Source organism: Zootoca vivipara, chromosome 5, assembly GCF_963506605.1.
Source record: "Zootoca vivipara chromosome 5, rZooViv1.1, whole genome shotgun sequence".
Lineage (NCBI taxonomy): Eukaryota > Metazoa > Chordata > Lepidosauria > Squamata > Lacertidae > Zootoca > Zootoca vivipara.
Window position 1 is genome coordinate 29298727 of NC_083280.1, and position 21471 is coordinate 29320197.

Sequence of the window (21471 nt, forward strand, 5' to 3'; positions counted from 1 at the left end):
GCAGAAACCCATTTCAACATGCTTTTTGTGAGTCAAGGCAACTGTAAACATCTCTCTCATTCCCTTGTCCATGCCTCCTCCCAGCTGCTGATAGTATCTCTTCTGTATGAAAAAAATGTCCTTGAAGGGAAACCAAGTGAATTACATTGAGTAAAGATGCACAGAATTGGACTGTGTTGCTGCAACCCTGTGACTGCTTATTTGCGAATAAACTCTATGAACTTCATGGGATTTACTTCCATAATCTTGAAAATCTAACTAGTTTCTCTCAGGGTTTGGAAAGTTCATTTTAAACGAGGGACTAGTTCTAGGTCAAGTTCAATGTGCCTCCCGAGGAACTGATTTCAGTTCACATTTGTCTCTACAAAATAAATCAGTTCAGTTCATAGTTCAAGTTCATCCAAATTACTGTCAACCAATATGTTTCAGCATTCAGGATGTTATGAGCTGCTGCTATGCTAGGTATAAAATATACTTAAGACCAAGGAAACATCAAAACAATGTGAATCCCCCCCCTGCTCCAATAATTATGATCTTTTAGATTAAAGGTCTAAAAAAGAGTAAAAGACATATGTAAGAGAATGAATTAATAACATAAGGAGAATCTTCCACCTGAAGGTGAACTAGAAATCATTCAAAGCTTTTGCCCAAAACAAACTTAATTCACACCCAGTACCCCTGGTAATTATAAAAACTAATTCAGAGATTTTTGAATTAATTCAGTGGAATTAGTTAAATCAAACTAGTACATTCCAAGCACTGGTTTCTCCTATAGCAGGCACCCCCAAACTTCGACCCTCCAGGTGTTTTGGACTACAATTCCCATCATCCCTGACCACTGGTCCTGTTAGCTAGGGATCATGGGAGTTGTAGGCCAAAAAACTGGAGGGCCGCAGTTTGGGGATGCCTGTCCTATAGGGATGCTTTGTTCTGCTCTGCAGTGAGCCTTAAAGATTCTACAGAAATATTAGGCATGATTGTGCCCAAACTAAGCACTTTTAAGCCTAATTGCCTTCAGTGGGACAATGAAACTTGTATTTGACCATGCAACCTTAGACATGTCTACTTAGAGTATTTCCCCTGGACTTCAATGGGACTTTCTCCCAGGTAAGTGGAGGGTGGAGTAGGACTACAGCTTTAGTCTCCCCATTTATATAAATTGAATTTAGAAGTGCTTGGTGTTTGATATTTGACACCTGCTATTAATTTTGGTTAAGAATGTTTTTTTAGTTGCAAAATCACGGGTTCAGAAATTGCTACTCTTTAGGATCAATGGGTAGTATTTAACTATCTTATCCCATCAGCGCAAGGATTTCCACTTGTGCAATGGGACTTCCCGCATGTGTACTCTGAACCTCTCAAAATCTGCTCCAGGGGCCTGGGTAAATCACTAGAACGGATTTAGGGGGCCTCCAGGAGAACATTTTTTTTGCACAAGCAGAAATCTTTCCACTGCCAGAATGTTCACGTAGTGCTATGTTGGATTCCATCCTACGCATCTAGGTTGTTTCTTGAGATTTGATGGCTTGCTCTTCAGTTTTAAACATGCTCCAGCGATATCTTTTCAGCCATAAATCCCCATTCAAAGTTACAACGTCCCGATCCTCAGCTAATTAAACATTTTGGTTTAGCAAGGCACACATAGTTACAAAATACATATCTAAACAATTTGTTTGGTTCAGATTTTTAGACAAACGTGTGGTTCTTACCAAAAATAACTATTTAGGATTTAGGCTGCAATTCTATACTCACTTACTTGGAAGTAAGCTCCACTGAGCTACATGGACTTATTTCTCAGTAGAGATGTCCATTGATGTTAAATTCTCTGCTTTCACATGAAGGCCACAGGATTTCAGGCAAGAGAAAATTATTTCTATATTTCTCGTATGTAATCAAAAGTGGAAAATAATATAAACCTCCATTTAACACGCAAGTGGATTTTATACTGAAAATAATAACATAAGAAATTAAGAAGAGTCTACTGGATCAGGCTAGTAGCCCATCTAGTCTAGCATCCTGTTCTCACAGAGGCCAACCTGATGCCTGTGGGAAGCAATGAAGCAGGACATAGAATCATAGAATCGTAGAGTTGGAAGACACCACAAGGGCCATCCAGTCCAACCCCCTGCCGAGCAGGAAACACCATCAAAGCATTCTTGACATATGCTTGTCAAGCCTCTGCTTAAAGACCTCCAAAGAAGGAGACTCCATCACACTCCTTGGTAGCAAATTCCACTGCCGAACAGCTCTTACTGTCAGGAAGTTCTTTCTAATGTTTAGGTGGAATCTTCTTTCTTGACATAAGCTCAACAGCCACTGTATCCTGAGGTTTTCAGCTACTGGTATTCAGAAACAGAAAGTCTCCAGCAGCAGACTAGTAGCCATGGATAGCATTATCTTCCACGAACTTGTCTAATCCTCTTTGAAATCCATACAAGGTAGTGGCCGCCCCACAGTCCTGTGGGACTGAGTTCGAGAGTTTAACTTATACACTGCATGGAATTTTAACTGTTTTTAGAATGTTTTCAATGACTGATATGTTTCCTGCCCTGCCCATTGAATAATAAATACAATGAATTTTCCTCACCCCCCCTTTAAAACTGTTTCTATGTTGTGGCTGTAGAAGCATGGCAGTGCTAAGTCTACCACTGCCCCCACCTCCTCCCAGTGCCATTAAGAGCATCATTGCTGCTGCCCTCACTGTTTGGTTGTACACATGCAGAGGTGTGTTTTCCCACATGTGCTTATTCATTTATTGATTTTTATGCCCCCCCTGTGCTCTAGATATTCTCACCCCCCCCAAAAAAACATTCAAATATAACTATATGATAGCAAAAATAAAAAAGTGTAAAAAAGCAGATTAAAACTGGGAAATTATAAAAACCCCACCCTTGGTTTAAGCCTGGATAAATGATAAAAGGGGTCTTTGCCGACATAAAAAAGAAAGCAAATTAGGCCAAAGCTTAATATAGTAGTACCTTGGAAGCCAAACGGAATCTGTTCCGGAAGTCCGTTCGACTTCCAAAACGTTTGGAAACCAAAGCACGGCTTCCGATTGGCTGCAGGACCTTCCTGCACGCAATCGGAAGCCGCTTAAGCTGCACCGGGCGTTCGGCTTCCAAAGAACGTTCGCCAACTCACTTCCGGGCTTGCAGTGTTCGGGAGCCAAAATGTTCGACTCGCAAGGCGTTCAGCTTCCAAGGTACGACTGTAAATGGGGTTCTCCATCTGAGAAGGCCCTCTCTCCCATCCCTACCTGCCTGACTCTTGACAGCAGGAACATCATTGGAGAGCTGCTGGTTGTGATCTTGGCACAGAAGCAGAAACATGGTTGGTGGTGACAAGGGAGAGAACTTTTCAGCAGCTGCTCCCATATATTGTAGAATTCCCTCCCGAGAGAGGCTAGACTGGCTCTCTCTGTTATCCTTCCGCCGGAAGGCTAAGAGCTTCTTATTCAGGCAGGCCTTTGAAAACTAAAGTGCAGACAATGCCGATAACAGGGCTGCTGTCAGGACTAATTATATTTTAATTGCTGGTTTTTTAAAAATATGTTGTGTTTTCAGGGGGAAAAAATATTTTTAACTATTTGTTTTTATTATTCTGTACTTTATAATCACTGTTTTCGAATGTTGTAAGCCATCTTGAATCCCAGCTTGGGAAATCATAGCTGCCAAGTTCTCCCTTTTTTTAAAGGGAAATTCCCTTATGCTGAATAGGCTTCCTCGCGAGAAAAGGGAAACTTGGCAGCTATGGTAGAAATGTACTAAATAAATAAGTTAGGCATGTCTTCAGGCTATCTGGGTCCCATGCAGGGCCTTTGAGGTAAGGACCAGCTATTTGAATTGTTATCAGAAAAAGACCAGTAATGAGTAAAGGTGTTTGAGGGCTGGCCCTACCATTAGGCAGAGGGAAGTGGCCATCTCAGGCAACAGATGGTGAGGAGGGACCATGAGGTGTTTGAGGACAGAGTTGTTTATATCATGCCACCTGCTCTGCGCCCACAAAGCTAGCCTGTTAGCTCACAGGTGCAGTGGAAGGTCTTGTCCCACCCACCAGTGCTGAAGTCATGTTCAATTGCCGGCAGAGCAGCTTCTGTACATGAAATGGAGGGAGGTGCCATCTTGTATTTTCCCTCAGGAAGCAAATTGTCTTGAACAGGCCCTGTTTCTGCTGATTGGTTCCAATCAGAAGTCTTGCAACTTGTTAGCCTGCTGAGCCCTGCCTGTTGCCCCATCTCCATTCATGAAGTTATAGGAGGGATTCCTAAGTTGGGGGTGAGGCACAAAACCATTTTGGATTTTTAAAGGGTTTTTTTTTTAACGTTTCATAGGATCACTTGAAAAACCCAAGTAGTTTTCAAGGTTAGTGTGTGTGTGTTTTGCACATCACATGTGAAGTGTTTAATGTCAATTCTACGAGCAACAGTTGTTTTTGGTTTCTTTTAAGATTCCTCCTTATGTTATCTGATGTCTTTATCCTACCTACAGTAAATTTCACTGTTTAAATGCATGCATATTGACAACAGATTTGAGCCCAGCCATGTCAGGTTTTTTCAATCAAGACTAGGAGTGAACTAGTTTGGTTTCAGATTACACACACACACACACACACACGCACACACACACATTCCTAGAAGGATCCATTTGCTTTCTCCCTTGGAACATACCTGATGGGAAGTCAGAAAAGATTCCAGATCACTTATCAACTGAATCCTCGTAAATTTTGTGCATCTCACAGTAGCTGTGACAAAAATGAATAAATTTATGCTGAGTTTATTGCTGCGCTAACTGGTGCAGACTTGAGAGCTATCTTCAACTTCCTAAATAACTGTTTTCATCTCTTCCAATCCCCTTCCCATTTTGAGGAAATCACTGCTGTTGCTTTTCAATCCGTATGATACCTTAGTTTTTTCTACCCCCTCTTCTGAATATCACTTATAGTAGGGAAATGTAGAACAGAACATTTCTTTGTGATAGGGAGCGTAAATCACTTTGACTTGCCCCCCAAGGGTGCTGGGTTCCCTCTGGAAGCCGTATTATCCCCCTCCACTTGGCAATCTGTCTGTCACCAGCTTCCTTGGCTACCAGGGCTGTTCCAAAACAAATTTGGGATGGCTGTTATTTATATTTGCACTATAAAAATGCTTGCTACTGTTCGGAATACTCTGTTAGTTGCCTGCAAGGGACTAGGCAATCACTGAATATAATGATAATATAGCATGATAGAACAATGAAAATGAAATCTCAAGCAAACAGAAAATACCCTTAATGAATGCCGCAGTGGTGAGAATGGTGAGTTATTTTGTTTGTGGATTCCATCCCCTCCTCCACTTTTTGAGGTCCTTTCGCAGCCTTCAGCTGCATAGAAAAGCACTTCCCTTTCCCTCAGAAAGAAGCAAAGCCCATTGTTCATGTGCAAAAACTAATTAATTTAATTATATGCAAATTTTATATTACCTACTGGTCAGCAACCCTTAAGTTGAAGGATGTGCATATGTTTGCATGGAGTGGTGGGGTGGGGAGGAATAAAAGAAAGTAGATGACAGCAAGGAAAAAGATCCAGGCTGGCTGACTTTAAAAGCATCCCAAATGGTATGGCTTTATTTCTGCTTTTATTCGGGTTCTCTCCTAAGTGCTGACACAGGTTTCACAACGAGGCTCTAAAGTGGGGATGTGTGAGATATGGAGATCCCATAATGAGCAAGCATATTTAAAGAGTCATCTATGTGCTCATTTCTATGTTTTTATATTCTGTGTATATATGCAATTAGTTTAAGGCAATATGTATTTTATTTCTGCACCTGCAGTAAAATAAGCAAGCTGTGCAATGTACGGTTAACTTCAACTTACTACCAAAAAGGAAAAGGAAACACACAGGAAACACACAATTACCGGTATTTTGGTTATAGAATAACCCTAAGGGTGATGTCCAATATTAGCCATACTTAGAACAGACCCACTGCAATCAATGGACCTAAGACCATTAATTTCAATGGGTTTACTCTGATTATGGCTAATATTGAAGATCATCCTAAGTAAGGAAATGAATTATATGTGCATAAAAATTACAATGTGCTGTAACATAGTGCACTTTTTTTTAGCATACAGTACATTAACGAATTCAAATCAACAGATTAGCATTTCCTGAAATATTTGATCAGGTATGAAAATTTGCAATTTACCAAGTGCGAATAGGTGTAGCTATCAAATCAAGAATTGGCTTCAGTTGCACAAGGTATTATCGCTGGCTTGCAGTCATTGGTTTCTGATCTGTACTCATCTTTGCCAAGTGCATTTTTACCCTTCCATTTCTGCTGCTGTTTGACTAGTCTGGAGGCAAGAGACTACTAAAGTGAAAGGCTACTTCGAAACTCTACCGCTGCTGCTGCTTCTTTGTGTTACAAGTTACACTTGCAGATCCTGTGATGGGGAAATTCCCCTACTTCCCTAAGGCCTACGCAATGAAGTTCAGTATGCAGGAAAGGGAGAGTTATAATAGGAAATATACGAATGGTGCTTACATTTTTACTTGGCAGAAGTCTGTGGGATTTTAAAAGCCCTGACACTTATGGTACATTCTCCCACTTGTTTTCCACTTCTTCTTCTTCTTCTTCTATGGTAGGCTTCCTCAAACTCAGCCCTCCAGATGTTTTTGGCCTACAACTCCCATGATCCCTAGCTAGCAGGACCAGCGTTCTATGGTGATCACTCGTAGCCAAGTAAGATTGTCTTCCATAAACACGGTTTTAACAGTGAGTCTGTAAGTGATTGTGGAGGCCAATTCTGGATCCACACCTCCTTCCACAGTGGGGACATAGGTTTCCGGCAGGGAGTTGATCACTAGTTTCAACCCACTAGAGTTTCTGCCACTAGAGTTTCAACCCAGCTATAGGAACAGAATACCAGTCTAAACATGTAACTTATTGTCCCGCTATGTATGTATACTTTCTGTTTCTCTGTATTCATTTTTCTAATTGTATTAGCCCAATGGATCATGTTTCTTGGCTAATTTGAATTATTTAGCAGCATTATTGGGTTTTGTCAATAGAAGCATATTAAAAGTGAAAATCCATTCCAGAATTACACTACCCGTGTCCCTTTTAAAAGTCCTATGTTATACTAAATATCTCTGTTTGTTTGACTTTGGTAGGCATGTGCTCTGGTTTTCAATTTATAAGCTAAGTCATACTTTGTCTGAGCTGAAATATTTCCTCCCCCAAATCCTGAAGCACTAGCTCTCCACTGCATGAATTATTTGTATATAAATTGCGCTATCATGAATGGTGTTGTTTAGAGATAAATGTGCCTCTTGACTGTTAGTGTTGTACCACCCCTCCATCAAGAATCCCAAATGGCAAAAATCTAAAGTGTTTTAAATGCAAATTGAAATGGAAGCCCTAACGAAAAATTACAGTGATTATCTGCAGCACCTTTGCTAGCTAAATAAATGTTTGTTCTCTGGGATTGCATTCAGAAAGAAGGATTGACATAACCAGTTATATTGCTTAGACACTGTTTCTTCAGTAGCTAGATGGGTCTTCTCCTTCCTTGAAGGATCTTGAACGAGCACAATTAACCCTCCTGTGTAAAGAAAATGATTTTGTACAATCTCCAAGTCTAGCAGTCTCTCATTCAGAGTTGGTGGGTGGGGTTTAAATGAAATTAGTTGCACTTCCCTCTGAAATCAAGTTGCCCCGATGGAAATGTGGCTCCTGGGCTTAAAAAAAAGATTCCCTAAACCGGTGCTAGGAAGTTACTAGAGCATTGGTAAATCCCTCTTTGTTGCCCAGGAGCGCCAAAACATAGAAGTCCAGTCCAGTTTGGTAGGATATGGTGAGAAATTGTGTCTGGCCCCAGGTCAGGCTATGTGGGTGTAGGATGTGAGACTCCTCAGTTCTATCCACTACATCCCCTCTGAAAAAAACAACACAAAACCATAGCCAACTGAATGAAACTTAGGTTCCACAAGTGGGAGGGGAAAGTGCTCTAGCTTTTAACAAGTGTGAGACAAATTTATACTTTGAATTCATTATGCCAGCCTACTGTCTTGTCGTGAGAATAGTTGGCAAGGTGTTAATAGCATATTGGAGGAGAGAGTTGCTATTAGGGAGTGGGAAGCCACACGTTGAGCTGGGGGTGTAGGGCAAGTGGGAGCAGATATAGAACCTCTTAACAAAATGATTCACTTTCTGAATCACCTTCCTAACAGAACTGCTTCTGAAGCCCGCAGCACAAAAGCCACCATACTTTGAGGGATCTTGACGGGGCTGCAATGAGTGTGGGTACACTCTGAGATGCTGAGGTGGCAGCACGCATCGATGAGTCAAGGTGCACAGCTCTAAATTTGCATAAGCCGCATTTCCATGTACAGATCCAATGTGGCTGGAAATAAAGTTACTTGGAGTCGGCAAAGGGCTCCAGGTGTACAACTCAAAGTTGCATAGGCATTTCCATGTACAATATACGAGTGGGGAACAAACTTGCAAATGTGTGTCAAGAGTACCTTCTCAAATTCAAATATGTATAAAGCAAAAGTTCTTGGCACTGTTGGCCCAACTAAATATATTTAAGTAGGCACAAAGAAGTATTGTGTTGACGTTATTTACTGACTTTAAAGTAGCAAAGGAATAAAAGCATAAGAAGAGAGTGCTGCATCAGGCCAATGACCTATCTTGTTCAACATCTTGTTCTCAGTGGTCAACCAGAACCTGAGCGCAACAGTGCCTGTGATTCCCGGCAACGTGTTCAGAGACACACCACCTCCGGCAGTGGAGGTAGACCATAGAGTTTTGTAAAGTTCCTTTGTAGTATGAATTCTACAAAAATGTGATGCCGTGTTTTTCGCTCCATAAGATGCACCTTTTTCCTCCTAAAAAGTAAGGAGAAGAGTCTGTGCGTCTTACGGAGTGAATGTGTGGTCCCTGGAGCCAAATTGCCCAGGGGCAAAAAGCAGATCATGCTTTTTTTAAAGAAAGAGCTAAAGGCTAACGAGGGAAAGAGGAAGCCACTCAGCAGCTGATTGCAAGAGATCGGGGAGGGATATAAGGGACACTAGCTCCCTTCCGCCCTGCCCCCTTGCCCAGGCCTCCATTGTTGAATGTTTTGCAGGGGGAGGCTGTTTGTTTCCGGCCGCGCAGGTCCGCCCACCCGCCGCACTGGGAAACGGGGCGGGGGTGCCGGAGGGATCCGGCGCACCACAGCGCAAGGGCGCCAAATATACTTAAGATGGCCCTGACATTCAGACTGTATTCAGTGGCTCTTTCACATCAGTAAGAGTATTGACCAATATCTGAAGTCAAAATAGTTTGTCAGGGACAGATGCCTGAGTTCTTAAGGAGGCTAAACCCCATAAGGAAGGGGCTGTGTCAGACCACATGATGTGCTTGGAATAAACACTGTCCAGGAATTTTCCACAATAAGGGCCTCCCATAATAAGGACTCTGTGAAACCTATGGCTCAAGGCTAGTATATGATCACACGGTATCTTTCCTCCAGAGTGGGCTTTACTTGCTCAGGGCAATGATGTGAAGAAAAATCATGTGAATTAGTCGGGGGCGGGGAAATATATATTTTTTTATTTCCAAAACATCCAGATCTGAAGACAATAACAAAGTGAAATTTGCAATCCATGAATGGTTATAAACTGAGCATGAAATATTGCATTAATAAAAAGACACAAAGTGTTTTTAACCTAGTGCATTTTATGAAAATTGCAAAAATAAATGTAAAAAAGCATGAAGAGCCCTGAATAAATGGAAACATTGCAATTGAGTTTGTTCAGTTTTCCCCACTTCTACTCGACTTTCTTCTTCTAGGGCATTTGGGGGAGGGGGGCAGTGAGGGTTCGTTTCATTCTGGAAGAGGCACTACAGTGGTACCTCAGTTTAAGTACCGGTTCCGGAAGTCTGTGCTTAACCTGAAGCAAACTTTCCCATTGAAAGTAATGGAAAGTGGATTAATCCGTTCCAGGCAGTCTGCAGAGTACTTAAATTGAAGCGTACTTAACCTGAAGCGAACTTTCCCATTGAAAGTAATGGAAAGTGGATTAATCCGTTCCAAACAGGTCCGCGGAGTACTTAAGTACCCAAACTGAAGTGCACTTAAACCGAGGTATGACTGTAGTGTGAAACAACCCTTTTTTGGAGTTAAGAGTTTTCATTGTAGTAATGTTTCAGTAGTAGTTTTGCTAGCTGAAATATAGCCAACACTATTATAATAGCAGAATGTTTAAAGGTCCAGGTAATTAATTGGGTGAACATGATGCTCAAATGTCTGTTAATTTGTATTTCACTTGGTGATTTGCACACTTATTTCATCTGAATGTTATTTCCCCCTTTCCTTTATCTATCTTTTTCCCCTTCTGTAGAAATTTGGAAATAGGCTTTCCCATCTGTTTTTTGTTCTAAATTAGATCTAATTTTTTTCCATTGTGGACCATAATTTTAACACCTAGCTAATGGTCACATGTCACATGTTGTGAATAAGTGAGTGTGGTAAATCTCTTGAATAAGGGGAAGACAATAAAGTCGTGCCTTGCTTCTTGAACGCCTTGGTACTCAAACATTTTGGCTCCCGAACACTGTAAACCGAGAAGTGAGTGTTCCGGTTTGCAAACGTTTTTCAGAAGCCAAACATCTGACGCAGCTTCTCCAGCTTCCAATTGAATGCAGGAAGCTGCTGCAGCCAATTGGAAGCTGCATCTTGGTTTTTGAACCGTTTCACAAGTCGGAACGGATTAAGTTAGAGCAAAATGATGAGTCATTCAGGGATCCTGCCCACCCCATGAGCAGATTTGGCTTGTGTATCTGAAGCAAAAACACATAATGTTGAACAGAATTAAAATAGTCAGAGAATTCATGTGGAATGTGCTACCTTCTTTGCAAATGTATTCATGGTCTGTCTTTATTTTTCCTGGGCTGTTTTAATGCCCCAGGGAACAATTGATGGGGCAGGAATAATGCAAGAGGTTATCTGCTTTGTCTGTCTTAGTTTCAGGATAGCAAAAGATCAGAACTATGCTATAATAATGGATTCACCAAAAAACAAACAAACCTCCCATGGGATTTCAACAAGTTGAGAAAAATGTAAGCAGAAGTCAATGGTTACAATAAAATGGCCTATACAGTGCCATATTTACGTATAAGCTTAAAAAGCTATAGCTTAGGGCCCCACTCTCTTGGGCCCCCCAAAAAAATTTAAAGGAAGAAAAAACTGGATGTACATTTCCAAAATATAAGATCACCTGATCCAAAAGAACTGCTTTAAATTTTGTAGCACGAACAAGTATCTGTTCCATGGTGGCAGCTAAAGACTTAAGAACTTGTTCTCAAATACACAGTAGTGGATGTCTTGGTGGGACTTGCCTAACCTCCCGGCAGTGGAATTTTTGCTGCTTACTGGGAGGGAGAGAGGGAGGGATGAGGCAGCAGGGAGGTCAGCGCTGTGCAGATGCACCGACAGAGTCAATATGGCATTCCTTCTGGTGCATTTGCACAGCGCTGACCTCCCTGCCGCCTCGCTCCTCTCGCTCTCCGTCCCAGCAAGCGGCAGTAGCCAAAATGGAAGGATTTGCCCATCACTAATTGAGAACGGATTGGTTAAATCTAGATGAGCCTGGTGGTGTTTTTTTTTTTAAAGCACTTCTTCAAGGTTGCCAAGATTAGAAGCCAGCATTCCAAGTTCCTTATGTTAAAAATTGTAATTAGTGGCAGCTTGATGAATTTCTAATTTATTGGCACTAGAATGCCGTATGAATCCATGCCGGAGACTTTTCGGACAAACCTTGTTCAACCTTACTTAAAGGTCAAAATGGTTATTCTTAGAGGGAAGTTTGGCAGGGTTGCCCTCCATCAGCTTTTTTGTTTTATGTGACATAGCTGGAAGATCACACAGAGAAAATGAACATATCAAAATAGAAAATGTGATAATCAAGTTAGGACTTCAGGAAGATGATACTGTTACTTCTCCTCCTGAAGAGCCCTAAGATTTAATTAAAGGATTAGCCAAGGAGTTAATCCCCCCTTTAAAATTATAGTTGTTTATTGTGTTGGGTATGTAACATTTCCTCAAGAATTTGTTATATGGTGGTTACTATATTTTTAAATAGGTTTCTTGTTAAAACTGTAACACTTGAAGGAGTGTCTAACACAGGCATCCCCAAACTCGGTCCTCCAGATGTTTTGGGAGTACAATTCCCACCATCCCTGACCACTGGTCCTGTTAGCTAGGGATGATGGGAGTTGTAGTCCCAAAACATTTGGAGGGCTGAGTTTGGGGATGCCTGGTCTAACGCCAGTGTCTCCACCCCCATCATCCAGCCCAAACACTAAAGTCTGGCATCAAGGGCCTTCTGGTAATAATAATAATAATAATAATAATAATAATAATAATAATAATAATAATTTATTATTTATACCCCGCCCATCTGGCCGGGTTCCCCCAGCCACTCTGGGCGGCTTCCAACAAAACAGAAATTCTAAAATACAGAAATCCATCAAACATTAAAATACAGAAATCCATCAAACATTAAAAGCTTCCCCAAACAGGGCTGCCTTGGTAGTTCCCACACTGCAAGAAGTGAAGTTACAGGGAACTAGGCAGAGGGCCTTCTTGGTAATGGTGTCCCATTAGATGTCAAACAGCTAAATAACCATATGACATTTAGAAGACATCAGAAGGCAGCCCTGTACAGGGAAGTTGTTAATGTTTGAGGTTTTATTATTATTATTATTATTAATAAATTTGTATTTATACCCCGCCCTCCCCAGTCAAAACCGGGCTCAGGGCGGCTAACACCAATAAAATTACAATAAAACACAAAAAGCAATTAATTAAAATACAGATTAAAATACAATATTAAAACTTAAAATGCAGCCTCATTTTAAGTAGTCCATAAATCCAAACCATGAGGGACGAAAAACACAGGGGTCAGACTAAGTCCAGCCCAAAGGCCAGGCGGAACAGCTCTGTCTTGCAGGCCCTGCGGAAAGATGACAAATCCCGCAGGGCCCTGGTCTCCTGTGAAAGAACATTCCACCAAGTTGGGGCCAATACTGAAAAGGCCCTGGCCCTAGTAGAAGCCAAACTAGCCCTTATGGCTCGGGATCTCCAGAATATTGTTGTTTGTGGACCTTAAGGTCCTCCGCGGGGCATACCAGGAGAGGCGGTCCCATAGGTACGAGGGTCCCAAGCTGCACAGGGTTTTAAAGGTCAAAACCAGCACCTTAAACCTGATCCTGTACTCCATCGGGAGCCAGTGCAACTGGTAAAGCACTGGATGAATGTGATCCCGCGGCCGGGACCCCGTAAGGAGCCTCGCTCTGCACCCGCTGGAGTTTCTGGGTCAGCTTCAAGGGCAGCCCCGCGTAGAGCGAGTTACAATAATCAAGCCTGGAGGTGACCGTCGCCTTATTGAGTTTTTAATATGTTGTTGGAAGCCACCCAGAGTGCCTAATAATAATAATAATATAGCATGAGGGGGGAAAGTATTAAATGATATTGGACAAATTGCAGTATATAAAGTCAGTTAGCAAAACAAACCTGGGTTCCAGCTTCAGGTCAATATGGAGAGTGCTTAACCATGAACCTGGTTTAATATGAAACCGTGACTTGTCTCAGTGTTGAAGCAAAAAGGACCCAGAAGGAGCAAAGCAGCTATGAGCTCCTCTCTGGGAGTACACACGGTCACGCTAAGCCAGTGTGATAAATAGGAACTCTCCTTCAGGAGGGATGGCAGCTCCAAACATTATTAAATTCTGCCTCACAGCTATTCAAGCAGCTATGTTTCAGTGGATGGAACTTCCAGATTGATGGTGTTGCATGAAGTACAGTATTGCACCCTAATGTGCTCAGAGCCCATTATTTTTGGGGGGTTGGATGAAAAAGTGGGAAAGACCAAAATTATTATTTTTTCCAAAGAAGATTATGTATTCTATAATAAAAGTTCAAGGTAAACTTTGACTTGGTGTGGCTCAATTATGGTCCCCTCCATAAACTTCGTTTATTTGTTGCATTAATATGCACATTCTGGCAAGGAACCCAAGGTGGTTCACAGGCTAAAATATTGCTGCAAAAACAGAGGGTACAAAATATCTTCTGGAGTTGATAGCAATAGCTGCCTAGCCTGCTTCTGCCTTTGCTGAGCAAGCACAATTCTTAAGTAACCCTGGGGAAGTGAGGATGTGGCTGCCCCAACACATCCTCTGGTTCTTTCAGGACATACCTCTGTCTGGTATTCAGAGGCACACGGTTCTCCCCTCACTGTTTGATCCTCCCAACAACCTAGTGAGATATAGTAAGCTCCGAGCCAGCAGCTGGCTCAGTGCTGGCCAATGAGCTTCATGGCTAAAGTAAGAAATTGCATTTGTAGTGAAAAAGCTGGACTCCCTTTCCCTTCTAAAATGCTATTTGCTTTTTTCTGACAAGAGTTTCCTTTAGAGGGAATTTCTTTCCTTTCCTTTTTTTTTTTGTAAGGCAAGTATTTACAGTATACAAGAAAGGGAGATGGTTCACACCCTCCTTCTTTGACCTATTTAATAAAATGGAGGTTCTAGTATCCTCATTGTTGGCCTTTAAAAATCTTTTTAAAGCTGTCTCTGTCTTTTCTCCAGGTCCTGCTCTTTGTCTGGTTGGATGCAGCTATTTTTCTATCCTTAGGGAGAGCCCTGATCTTGTTTCAGTCTTTCCCACAAAGACTTCCTGCTTCTGTGTTGGCTTTCCTCTCCCCTCTCCCGTCTTCATCAGTGGAGCTGAAAGCTGAAAAAGTAGTGGGAAAATTTTGGACCTACAGTAGGAAGCTGCCTCATAGCAAGCCAGACAATTGATCCATTTAGCTTAGCATTATCCACATAGACCAGGCATCCCCAAACTGCGCCCCTCCAGATATTTTGGCCTACAACTCCCACGATCCCTAGCTAACAGGACCAGTGGTCAGGGATGATGGGAATTGTAGTCCAAAACATCTGGAGGGCCGAAGTCTGGGGATGCCTGACATAGACTGACTGGGTTTCATGAAGGGGGTTTTCCCAACCCAAACTGCAGACACTAGGGATTGAACCTGTGACCTTTTGCTCCTCCACTGAGCTACAGCCCTTCCCCTAACCAAAAGCACGAGCTATGAATCAGTGGCTCTCCAGAGTCTCAGGCAAAGTCTTTCTAATAATAGCATGTGGCACATTATACATGCATAGCACAGGTGCTCTGTTGCTGAGCTATGGCCATTTATCAAACTCTTAACAATTATCAACTGCTTAACAAGTCCTAAGTATGAATTCTAGGTGCAAAAGTAGAGCTCTCTCTCTTTTTTGGTAGCCAGAAAATCCTAGATGGTCAAATACCGATTGATTAGAAAATGTATACACACACAATTCAAAACACTCTCCAGAAAAGGCACTGTTAGGTTGTAGCAGCAAGAAGACAAAAGCCTTATCCAAATATAATTACGGGTCACAGCACATAAGTAGCCTGAGGCCAAGGTGTGGAATGTACATACCCAGTTTTGCCCAAACCAGCCTCTCAATTTTTTGTCTTCTCGCTCTCTCCGTAGTGCCACCCGTCTCTGGCCTCAGGCACTAGCAATGTAATGAGGTCTCCTTCCTTGAAGCTCAGCAGGGTGGTGATATCTAGTGCCCTCAGGGTCAGTGTGAAATGTTTTATATCTTTTTTAGATTAACCATGGCTTGGCATGTTGTTAGAACCAAGGCAACCGGTGGTTAATCTTAGCTGTGGTTTGTTGATACAAGCCAAAGAGTAGTGGAAGATGTTTTATTTCTATAAACCATAGTGAAAAGAGCCACATTTTAGGGTTCAGTTGTCTCTGTGGATAGTTTAAAATGGAAGTAGAAGTGCTTAACCTCCTCCACATGGCCTTGCCTGAGAAGAAGGGTGGGGTGGGGAGGGGGAAGCCTGTGGATTTCTGTGGTGTGTCTTCATAATGCATAACCATGGTTTAGCGGTACATGTGCACTGGGTCACAGTGAGAGGTGTTAAATGGCAATGGAAAACATATGCCATTCCTCTGTTGCAAAATCAAAATGCAGATGTGAAACAATTTCTGCTTTAGCAAGATGTGTTTACATTTACTTAAAACCAGGAGTGCATTCGACTCTTCCTGTTTTTCTGCCTCTGCAGCTCATTTCAAAAGAAATTCTGTGTTGTTGTTTTAAAAATGCAAAAAAGAAAAAGAAAAAAAGGACTGGCCCCAAGAGGCTTTCTTTCTCCCCCCCCCCTAAAATTGCCTCTAAGCCAGTGTTGTCGAGCCATCAAAGCACAATGGTAGCATAAGGTATTTCAGTCTGAAATAGGATAATGGCAGATTAACAGTCAATGAAATATAAAGGGTGTACACTGATTTTAGTGCGCTTCAGTGAGTAAAAGCAATCTGCTAGCTTTGATATAGTAGACTGCAGGTCATTTTATACATATCTTTTCCGGCTTGTGCTTTAATTTCATTGGGCAAGGAGAGAAGCCTCCAGCTTGACTTGGCGAGAATTCAGAAACCACAGCTATTCTCTGTATGGCCTCACCATTTTTAAAACACATTTTGCGCTTTTGGTGGATGTTGTAATGCTTTTAGCACAGTGTGAAATCTTGGCTTTATACTGCAATGTCTAAAATAAGAGGGACGCTGCTTTTGTGAGCAAAAGTTTACTCATGAAAAATCATGACTCTGGAGAGGATTTTTTTCCGGGAGGGGGGGGCAGTTGTGGCGGCACACGGTACCTGCGGTCACAGACTATGTTTCAAGCAGTAATAGAATTGAGAAAGGAATGCATTTCAGTGAAAGTTTAGCAGCAATGTCTTACTTTCATCTTACTGGATCGCTTTACCCTGCTTGATGGATCTGGCGTTGCCTTCTCTTGATTTCACACATGTACATGTGGCAGTTGATCTGAGGGAAACAGATTTGACTTGCAGTAATACAACAGAATCTGTAGTTAAATCTCTTGGATTTCACAGTTGTTGTTTTTTTACTTTGTTGTTGTTGCTGTTTAGTCATTTAGTTGTTTCCGACTCTTCGTGACCCTATGGACCAGAGCACGGCAGGCACTCCTGTCTTCCACTGCCTCCCACAGTTTGGTCAGACTCATGTTGGTGGCTGTCACCTCCCACCTCCAAAGCAAAATTGACATTGGTCAGGGGTGGAATTTGGTGGTGGAAGAGGCTTGGGCACCCATGGCTGGTCACAGTGGAGGTCTGTGTGAGTAGTATATGGCTTGCAGGCTACCCACGTTTGAGGTATGGGATATCTTGTTTTAAGTTGTGCATTCGGACTGATGACTTCTCTTGCTGTTTCTCTCTGCCCTATATTTGAATGATATGATGCGCCTTTAGTTTAAAACCATTGCATCATGTTTAAACTTCTGAATCCTAGTGATTTGAGTGTCAGACTAGGACCTGGGAGACCACTCGGCCATGAAGCTCACAGAGAGATCTTGGGCCAGTCAGTCTCTCAGCCTAACTAATTTACCTCACATGGTTCTGGTGAGGCAAAGTTGAGGAGGGGGAGAACTTGAGATCCTTGGAGGAAAAGTGGGATAAACATCGAGGAAAAGGAATAAACAAAGAAACTGCATTATCTCCTCAAATACAGCCCAGCCTTCAGACTCTCGCTTTCCCTCTCCCCTTGGAATACGAGAATCTCTACTGCTTGCTTGGGTTTTCTCACTATATAACCCCTTTTAATAAAGGCAGTCTACCACTGAATAGTGTTTGTTGGGGAATGATTGCCTTTTTTGTGGGCAGTCCAGAGGCATCTAGTTGGTCCCTGTGGGAACTTGGATGCTGTACTAAATGCACCTTCAGTCTAATTGAGCAGGGTTTGTCTTACGCTCCTGTGTCTTATGTTAATAATAATAATAGCAACGCAACTAAGATTATGTCTCTTGTGGATGCAATTTTTTGCTGATGAGAGTGTGTGCCAGCTTCCATGCTTTACTGACTTCTTTAGGCAGAATGAGAAGGCTAAAGATAACTTTGACTTTCCAAATAAAGCAAGCAAGACAGCCAATTAGCAAGATGCACATTCTAATTTAGTAGATGGGGTGAAAAATAATTCTCTAGCACACTGGAGTAGGGCTCAAATGAATTTAACATTCAGAATCTGCCTTGAGGTAGATTTCAAGGTCAGATGTTCAAGATGAAACAATCAGAACCAATCTCCTTGCCACAGTTTGAATATCAATATTGAAAATGAGTAGGTATTAAGCTTGTTCCTTGAAGCTCAACCCTTTCATATTTTTCTCTACTTCCCTGTAGCAATAGTTGCAGAATCCTGAGAGCAAGTTAGACCTACTAATTGGGTAAACAGAGATGGCACAATTCAGCTAAGGATTGATGGATCATTTCCAGTTCATGTTTGTTTCACTTGTGTTCATTCCATCCTGTTTCCATATTAATCTGTGAATTATTATTTTTTGAAAGTCTGCATGAATACCCAGTATAATCCAGTATAAATCCACCGTGGAATGCACTGTGATTGAGCCAAATACATCTTGCAGAATACAGCCCCCCACCAGAATACAGAATACGAACCCCACCAATCTGGAGGGACCCTAGGAGAAGATGCAAGAGCTTCCACTTACCCTGACTTGCAGTGACACAAACTGGACCTGGAGGGCAAGCCAATGGGCAGTCATGACAGTGGAGGTGGACCTACTTGAAGAAGGACCATAGCTCAGTGGTAGAGCACCTGCCTTGCAGGCAGAAAGCCCAGGTTCAACCCCCAGCATCTCCAAGTAGGGCTGGGGAAAAGACCTCTGCCTGAATCTCATCTGCTGCCAGTTAATGTAGGCAACACTGAACTTGACAGACCAATGGCCTGGTTCAGTATAAGACAGCTTCCTAAAGGAGTGGGCCTCCTGGGGCCAATGTTCTTAGGCTCACAGGAAGCTGCCTTATTTTGATCAGACCATCTATAGCAGTATTTGACAGTAGCTCCCCTGAGTTTCAGACAGGACCTTTTCCTAGTCCTATCTGGTGTTGTTGGCAAATGAACCTGAGATGTTCTGCGTACAAAATATGTACTCTGGCCTGTTGAATGATGGACCCTTCCCAGGCTCCACCCCACGAAATAAAAACCTGAATGAAGCACTGTTTACAGGGTGGGGATGTCTCACCAAGGAGTTATGCTGATCATGGGCAGACAAACTAGTATAAGTGTTTGCAAGGTAGTAGTTTTTGGTTTTTTTGTGAAGTTATGTGGTATCAATTACCTATATTCATTGTAAAAATGTGCTTTTTGAGCTGCTTCCTATTTTGCTGATGAGCTGGCATTTTCTTCCCCCACAGTCACCCTTTTCAAAACTGGTCGTGTTTTCTTGTTTTCTTGTTTTAAATGCCATCATACTCAGAAGCCTACTAATATTGGCAGAAGGCAGCCCACATTAAAGTCTGTTTGCCTCAATAAACACCAAATTGTTTTATAATCTTGTCTCACGTAGGTGTTGAACAAGCACAAAACTGTACAAAGGTCTCTCTCCTCTCCAGCTGTACTCAGCGTGACGGAAACCGTAACAGGCCAACAGTCAAAGTCTGCAAATGGCTCCATGGTTGTGTATACAAACACAAAATAGCCTTCCTGTTGATTTATAATTTCCAGCAGTGGCAGATTACGCTCATAAAAGAAAGTGGGATGGCTCTGCTCCTTCCTCATCTCTCATGGGAAGCAGATAGTACCTTTTGAGTGCAACAGAAGTGGGGCTTCTCAGGTGCCGTTCCTGGACCTCTGGGAAGGTCACTTAAGGAAAGAAAGAAACTGCTTTGTCCCCCATGCTTTTTATTCCCCAGGGTAGCATGCTGTACAACATTTCTGCTTCCACTGCTGGAGGCAGAATGCCTCTAAATTTCAGTTGCTGTTCTCAACACTGCTTTTGGCAGATTCACAGAGAGCACCGTGGTGAGGGCTTCCGTTGGCAGAGCCCAGTAGAGGCAAACCTCCGGCAGAGGTTAGGGGCTAGGGTTGTTCCCCATGTGTCATTTAGGCTGTGTACACACTCCCATTTAGTCTGCATGCAGCGCTCTCCCACTACTGAGTTGGAAAGTGGCCTATGCACTACATTAGCTGCTATTAGATTCTATCCTGAATTTATTCTGTCGTTTCTTATGCAATACTGCATTTTGATGTGTCCCCTCCTGTCAGAGGGCCTGATATGGCTACTCTAGAGTAACGACTCCAGCATGGTCTTTTAAGGCTTTTATTAAGTGCTGATTATTTACAGTGTTCAGAGCAGTAAAAATGCATCCTTAAGGTGAGGTGTCAGAACCTCCGAATGGCGATTGGCGCGTTGTCTTCCAGCACCAAAGCTTTGGCAGACCCAACCTCTTCCCCCTACGTTTGCGTCGCAATTCGGGAGTTGGGGGGATTGGCCTCCCCCCCGTGCGTCCAACTTCCTGTCCCACCTGCGGCATGGGCTCCACAACCTTGCCTGAGCCTCGGACACCACTTCCTGACTCTCCGCTGGAGGCAGAGCTCTCCTTACTCTCTCCAGCGCTTGGGGATGGGCTGGAACTTAAGATGGGAGGGACTTCCCTGTATCCCTTGTCCCTCACATCCACCCCCTCCCAGGCTCCTCTCCCCCCCTCCCTAGGGGCTCTCTGCTTGCTGGGGACGAGTGAAACCCCAAGAAGTCTGTGGCATCCGAGCCTGTGGGTGTAAAAATTTCCCCCCAATCCTGCGATCTTTCTCCTTCCCCCTGAGAAGACGGGAATCCCAAGAAGTCAGTGGCGTCAGAGCTGGTGGGAGTAAAAATGTTCTGCCAGTCCTCTCCTGCCTCTGACGTAGTCGACCTCGGTGAAACCCACACCTCTTCTTCCGTATCCTCAAATTCCGCTTCCCATCTCCATGGAGAGCTGCTGCCTGCGATCCCTTCCTCCCGCCCCTCCCCCTCTCCCTCCCTTTCCATGTGCCAGGGCTTGGGCCTGTGGGGGAACAGGGCGTGGAACTCTTCCACTAAAAATTCCTCAGGTACTTCCGTGGCCGGTATCCACTCATTGTGGGACGGCGGAGTGTCCTCCCATGCTATCAGGTACTCCAGCCCTCTCACCCCTCTCCTTGAGTCTAAAATCTCAGTTGCCTCATTGAGCTGTCGGGCGTCTCCCGTCTCCCCCCCTCCCTCTGGAGGCTGATCGCTGTCCCTGAACCTGGTACTTTCCCTGTACGGCGACAGCAGCGATCTATGAAACACTGGGTGCACTCTCATGTCCTCAGGCAGTGCTAGCCTGAAGGCTACCGGGTTGACCTGTTGCGTGACCGTGAAGGGGCCCAGCCTCCTGGGTGCTAACTTCTTGCATCGCCCCCTGGTGGGAAGACCTTCCGAGGATAACCAAACCTTGTCCCCCACCCTGATGACCTCTCCCGGACGCCTGTGGCGATCTGCCCCCTTCTTGTACGCTTCCTTGGCCCTCTCCAAGTGTTCTCCGAGCTGCTGGTGCACCGTCTCCAGGTCCTCTGCCCAATCCTCTGCCTGTGGGCCCT